Genomic DNA, 6915 nt, shown 5'->3' on the forward strand with positions numbered 1-6915 from the left:
ATGATACTTCGATCCATTTCCAGTATTGTAACAAGTAAATTTTGTTTTAAAAAAATCCAAATTCTCTGCAATTAATCTATAGAGATGTTTCCATTTCTTTGGATTGTTCTTCTTCTCAACTGTTTGATAAGAGGAGAATTCTTTTTTTGTGCACAAGCTCAGCTTGTGGACTGCCATACTTCTGACAGAGAAGCTCTTCTTGATTTTATAAAGGGTCTTGAAAATTCTGAGAAACAACTCTCTTCATGGAAAGGAAGCAACTGCTGTCAATGGTTTGGAATAGCTTGTGACAATATCACTGGAGCTGTAACCAAAGTTGATCTCCACAGCACGTCAGGTTGGTTGAACTTGAGCGGAGAGATTAGATCTTCACTCACAAAACTCAAGTCCTTGACATATCTGGACTCGAGTTCTAACTCATTCACTGGCACAATTCCTTATTTCTTACCCTTCCTGGAGAACTTGCAATATCTAAACCTATCATATGCTGGGTTTAGCGGTGCAATTCCTCCAAATCTTGGAAACCTCTCTAGCTTGAAGTTTCTTGATGTCTCTTCTCCTAGTTTAAATGTTGATAATCTTGAATGGATGAGTGGTCTTCTGTCATTAAAATATTTGGCCATGGATGGTGTAGATCTTTCAAAGGCAGGAGTAGGATGGGTTGATGCATTAAACAAGCTTCCATTCTTGACTGAGTCGCATTTATCTTCATGCCATTTATCCTGTCTCAACTATTCTCTTCCTTTGGTCAATTTTAGTTCACTTGCTGTCCTAAACCTTAGTAACAACTACATCAAATCCAAGTTTCCAAATTGGCTGGTGAATATCAGTAGCCTTGTTTCAGTTGATATCAGCTATAACAGGCTACATGGAAGGATTCCACTCGGTTTTAGTGAACTGCCAAATTTGCAATCATTGGATCTTGGTTATAATCAAGATCTCTCTGCAAGTTGCTTCCAACTGTTGAGAAGAAGGTGGGGAAAAATACAAGTTCTTGATCTATCTATGACCAAATTACATAGAAGAATTCCTGCTGTCCTTGGAAATATAACTTCTCTTATTTATCTTGATTTATCAAAAAATGATGTTCGGGGTAGTATTCCAAGCTCCATTGGTAGGCTTTCTAACTTTCAATTTATTGATTTGTCCTGTAATAATCTGACAGGAGGTTTACCAGAATTTCTTGAAGAAGAAACAGCAAACTGCCCTTCCAAAAGTCCTTTGCCTAATTTGAAGAACTTCAAATCCAGTACAGCAATTTAACTGGTAAGTTGCCAAATTGGATAGGCAATCTTAAAAATCTAGTTGTCCTCGATTTGAGTCATAACTTGCTTCAAGGTCCCATCCCCCGTTCTTTCGAAAATTTGCGGCAGTTGTCTGAACTCAGACTTGGATCAAATAAGCTAAATGGTAGTCTCCCAAAAGGCTTGGGAAAGCTCTCTGCATTGACTCATCTTGATGTTTCCATTAATCAACTGGCCGGTGTTATCACAGAAGCACATTTTTCAGGCCTAAGTAAATTGAAGCAATTGATTCTTTTGAGAAACTCCTTCATCTTGAAAGTCAATTCCAGTTGGATCCCTCCATTTCAGCTCTGTACCTTGGTTATGGGTTCATGCAATCTAGGTCCATCCTTCCCTGCTTGGCTCAGATCTCAAAAAGAGATTGTCATTCTAGATTTCTCAAATGCTAGTATTTCAGGTTCCATTCCAAACTGGTTTTGGGACATGTCAAGCACTCTAAGTTATTTGAATGTTTCTTTGAATCACTTGAAGGGTCATTTACCAAATCCATTAAATATATCTCCCTCTGCAACCAGTGTTGATTTGAGCTCCAACCTCTTTCAAGGGTCCATTCCTCTTCCTCTTCCTCTTCCAAATGTCTCAATCCAAGTGCTTGATCTTTCCAATAATCAATTCTCTGGTTCTATCCCAAACAAGATTGGTAAAATCCTTTCACATTTGCAATTCCTCTCTCTTTCCAATAACCAGCTGGCTGGTCATGTCCCAGCCTCTATTGGAGAGATATCGACTCTTCAAATCCTTGATCTTTCAAGGAATGGTTTGATAGGAAGCATTCCTTTGAATATCGGGAATTGTTCTAACCTCACTGTTCTAGACCTTCAAAATAATAATTTGTCTGGTGAGATTTCAAAATCCTTGGGTTGGCTTCATTGGCTTCAAATACTTCACCTCAGCAATAACAGATTCTCAGGAGAAATCCCATCATCTCTCCAGGAATTGAAGGAATTAGAAACTCTAGACCTTGGAAACAACAGTTTGACAGGAAATATTCCGTCATGGATAGGAGGAGCTTTTCCACGTCTCAGAATACTTAGCCTGAGGTCAAATTCCTTTTCAGGAGAAATTCCCTCTAGACATTCAAATTTGAGTTCTCTACAAGTTCTGGATCTAGCAGGAAACAAGTTGAATGGCAGAACTCCTTCTAGCTTTGGTGATTTTAAAGCCATGGCTCAACAACATGTAAACCATTATTTGACCTATGGAGACCCTGACAGGCGCTACTACCAAGAAAACATAGTTGTGAGCATAAATGGGCAAACTCAAAAATATTCCAAGACTCTTTCACTCCTGACTACCATAGATCTTTCTGGAAATAATCTACATGGTGAGCTTCCTGAAGAACTAACAAACCTGGTTGGTCTTCTAGTTTTGAACCTGTCAAGAAACAACATCAGTGGCCAGTTTCCACACAGCATTTCAGAATTGCATCAGTTGTTATCTCTTGATCTGTCATGCAATAATCTTTCAGGTCCAATTCTTTCAAGCCTCTCTTCATTGACGTTTCTGGAATATTTGAACTTGTCCGACAACAACTTATGCGGTGCAATCCCATATACAAATCAGATGTCAACTTTTAATGAATCCTCCTTTGATGGGAACCCATGTCTATGTGGAAATCCCCTTGTTGTGAAGTGCTCGAATAACAATAATAATTCTGACAATGGAGGGACCAGTAACCACTCAGACTATAATGGGTTGATTGATAACTGGTTTTACTTGAGCATTGGGTTGGGATATGCAGCAGGTTTACTGCTTCCATATTTGTTATTTGCAGTGAGAAGATCTTGGGGTGGTGTATACTTTGCTGTTGTGGATAGGATCGTAAACAGATTGTCAAATGCATCTGCTCTTGTGGATAGGATTGTACACAGATTGTCAAGTGCATCAAGCAGAATAGCAACAAGAACAAGAACTCAGTGCAGTTGCTGTGTTCTCTTTCCTCTTCCAGGTTCTTGTAAAAAATTTTGCCACTGCTGTCAGTTTAAAGTTGTTTGAAGTTAAAAATTCACTTGTTTTCACATAAATGGCTTGAAAAGACATATAAAATGAGACATGGGTTAGCTTCTGCATTCCCATCAATCTTTCAGAGTACAGTCTTGACATAAAAAAGGGTCTCAAAGATTCTGAGAAGTAACCTGCTTCCTTCATGGCAAGGAAACAGGCGCCTACAGAGGAGAAAAGTTCAATTTAAAATGCATAAGGTTATGAGATTATTGTAGTTCTTGAGTTTGTTCTTTTAAGGTTGATTTCTGAGTAGAAACTGTTTCAAATTGTTGCTCTAACATTACCTCCGATATAAAATTGAAATGTTTTCACCATTTTCTCATCCTTCCAACAGCAGCCATTGGCCTTATGATCCAGAATAACAAGACACAGCCCAAACTAGGAGTCGTTTGGTAAAACTACTTGCCGTTCGTATGAAATGATTGGATAGTTATTGAAATACAGCGATATCATTAGCCTGTCTTTACTTAAACGACCTACCTATCAGTGATTGCTCCTTCCCTGGACAAGAAATAGCTTTTCTATAATTATTGGGTTCATGCACATCAACTGTTTCAGCAACTGACAAGGCAAACGCAACTAGATCTGCATATGCATATCTCTGCGTTGGTCTAATCTGTCTTCTTTCTCTACCAGTCGCAATGCTATATGGTTTCAGTCGCTGTTACTCAGGTGCATCCTTTTGTTGATCAGGATCTTGCACCTCATCCTCTGAATCACTGGACTGAACTGTTGAAGTATCAATATCAAGCTCTACCTGTTATCTGACACTGTGATCTGATTTTGCTATTGACTTCTCTCTCTGACTATCCATTGAAGCTGACTCATTAAATGTCACATTCCTGCTGATAATTAATCCTGGAGACTTTATGTGATGCCCCTTACCCGTCCAGTGTATAACCGAGCAAGAAGTGCCACATTTGGTGTCGAAGCAGCCTATCTTGTTTTATCATATCTATTGTAAGCTTTTAATATCATTTAAAAGTAGTAATCCATGTGTAGAAATTTTTTTTTTTATAACTTATTTCTGTGGAGACCCGGACAGAGCCTCCTCTGTTTTATTAGCATCTGGCGGGTTCCACTAATCACCTGTTAACATGTCAATATTCATTTCACACATTTCCATATCATATTCTTTCGTATCATATCATTTACAATTATTTATGAGATCTAAAAATAAAGTATCATCTATTGCATTCATATAGAAATTCATAGATAATAAATTAAAAGTTTTCATTTCAATCTCAAAGTTTAATTATAAGTCCAAAATGAAATACATCATGACTAGACATAATTAACCAAAATACTAGTCTATACATGGGCCCTACCAAAATACAAAAGACCGGTGAGGTGACTCTGGACAGTGGCAGATCTGGTCAGAGCTCTGTCAATGCACTACTGGTGCTGTTGGGACTGATCTCCAGTACCTACGCGATGGAAAATCAACGCGCTAAGCATAATGCTTAGTGATGCATAATTTATAATAACAATAATTTAACAATTGAAATAATATATGCAAATCATAATTTCTGGGTCTTTTACATTTTTATTGCTCTTTAGAAGCAATTAACATTATCGGGATTTTTTATGATTACTTATTGTATTTTAAGTCTTAATTAAATTTTATCAGTACGCCAAAAACCTATAACAAATTATAAATGCTGGATGCACGGGTGTATACTGGTTAGACAGCCATATATCTATCCAGTATACGTCTGTCAAGCACGAGGCCAGCTGTCGGGCACCAGACCTGCTGTCAAGCTTATAAAGCCAGAAATAAAGTAGGCACAATGGCCAGTAAGTAGGCATATAGTCTGTAGAACAATCATACCAGAAATATATTGTCAGTTCATGATTTTCTCGATGGCGATCGCTATCTGTAGTCCCTAATTGGTATACCAATTTATCCAAACTAAATAAATAAGTCTAGGTATACTATGGGCAATTAAACATTTTTAATTATTTTAGCACTATTCACTGTTACTATTTTCTGGTACTGTTCATTGGTACCATTAATTTCATATTAATAGGACATTAGTCCCAATTTACATATTCATGTCATTTTTAATATTTAATTATCCTTATGAGTATTTTAATTATCATATATAGTATTTTTCCCATGAACCTTTCTTTAGGTTCATGTTGTTGTGTTATCTCTATCTAGGAATTTGACTAGGTTAGGATGTCTATTTAGTCACACCTCCTTCATAACAATTGCTCCTCTATGTTTAAACTTAAATATCAATTTTTCAAATCACTGAATTTGAGGTTATAGGACTCAAGTTATGGTCAAAATACCATAACTAGTCCCTGTGCCTCTAAGCTGTCCAGAATTTATAATTCCTAGTCAATAAACTTTGACCAGTCATTTGATCATTTTATGGTCATTTTTAGACTTAGGTTCCTTCACAAGATATGTTCCTCTATGTCTTAGGGACTCCCAGGTACAATTTCATAATTTTTCAAGCTTGGTATAGTGAGTTATAGTCAATGTATTAACCTGGACTCTCAATCCTATAAAGACAATAACCAAACTTCAGGGCAGTATGTTTGACCCTCTTTTTAGGGTCTTTATACTTAGAATTTGGCAAAGGTGTCTAAATCAATGTTGTAGCCCTAAGTATCATGTTTCCAGATCATATTGGCACATCTCAAATGAAATTTCCTAGTGGGAGTTATGGCCAAATGAACACACGGGTATCAAATAACATTCTGGGTTCCATTTAACATTTTCCAGATTTCAATTCCTAAATTTGGGTAATATTTTCCCTAGGATGCAATGGTTTCTAGAGCTTGGTCAAAACATAAAAATTGTTGTGCTATGTCTTATAAAACTTTTGGCACTAGTTTCATTCAATTTGCAGCTTTGGAGACCAAGTTATGACATTTTTTCCAAAACTGGTCAAGCATACCAAAGGAACAGTATTTTGGACAATTTCTGGGTTGGCAGTTTTAGTGACCCAACTTGTGCTAACAATTTAATTTGGTTAAAGGCAAAACTGGGTCAAGTAGTCTTCATGAAAAGTGTAGCCCTATGTCTAAGCTTTCCATTGATATAAATTTTAGGTCATTTGGACTAGTATAGAGAGAGTTATGTAGTGTTCATTTGGTCATTTTCTAGGTTTCAGTGTTTGGTTATCCGAGTTTGGGCAGAGAATTGATCATGATTTTGGTAAAATTTGGGCATGGTGTCTACATGAAAAAATGGGCTATTTTGAGTCTATTTTCACCTCTAATTGATCTCATACCAATTGAAGTCACACATTTTCAGTTATGGGTCAATAAACCCACTGGACTCATTGAGTCCAAACCTGCAGAAAATTAAACACTCTCAATATCTCAATTCCTTCAACTTCCTTACTTCAATTTTCATACAATACAGTTCTATAAGCAACAATCTCAACTCAATAGGTTAATTTCAATATTTACACCAAGTCCTCAAGCATTTACACAAACCCTAGTTTTCAAAGTTTTAAATTGTCACAAACACTACACAATCAAATACCTAAATATTTCAACTCATCACACATTCTCATGGAACCATTTTTCATCACTTAAAAGCAATAAACTTTAAGTTCCAAGGCTGCCAAAAATTCAAGGGTTTTTT

General features: G+C 36.7%; 1 pseudogene; it reads left to right on the plus strand.

The window, feature by feature from the left end:
* On the plus strand, nucleotides 1-3438 carry LOC110663158 (receptor-like protein EIX2; annotated as a pseudogene).
* Nucleotides 3439-6915: the final 3477 nt, after the last annotated feature.

The sequence above is a fragment of the Hevea brasiliensis genome, chromosome 8 (genome assembly GCF_030052815.1).
Source record: "Hevea brasiliensis isolate MT/VB/25A 57/8 chromosome 8, ASM3005281v1, whole genome shotgun sequence".
NCBI lineage: Eukaryota > Viridiplantae > Streptophyta > Magnoliopsida > Malpighiales > Euphorbiaceae > Hevea > Hevea brasiliensis.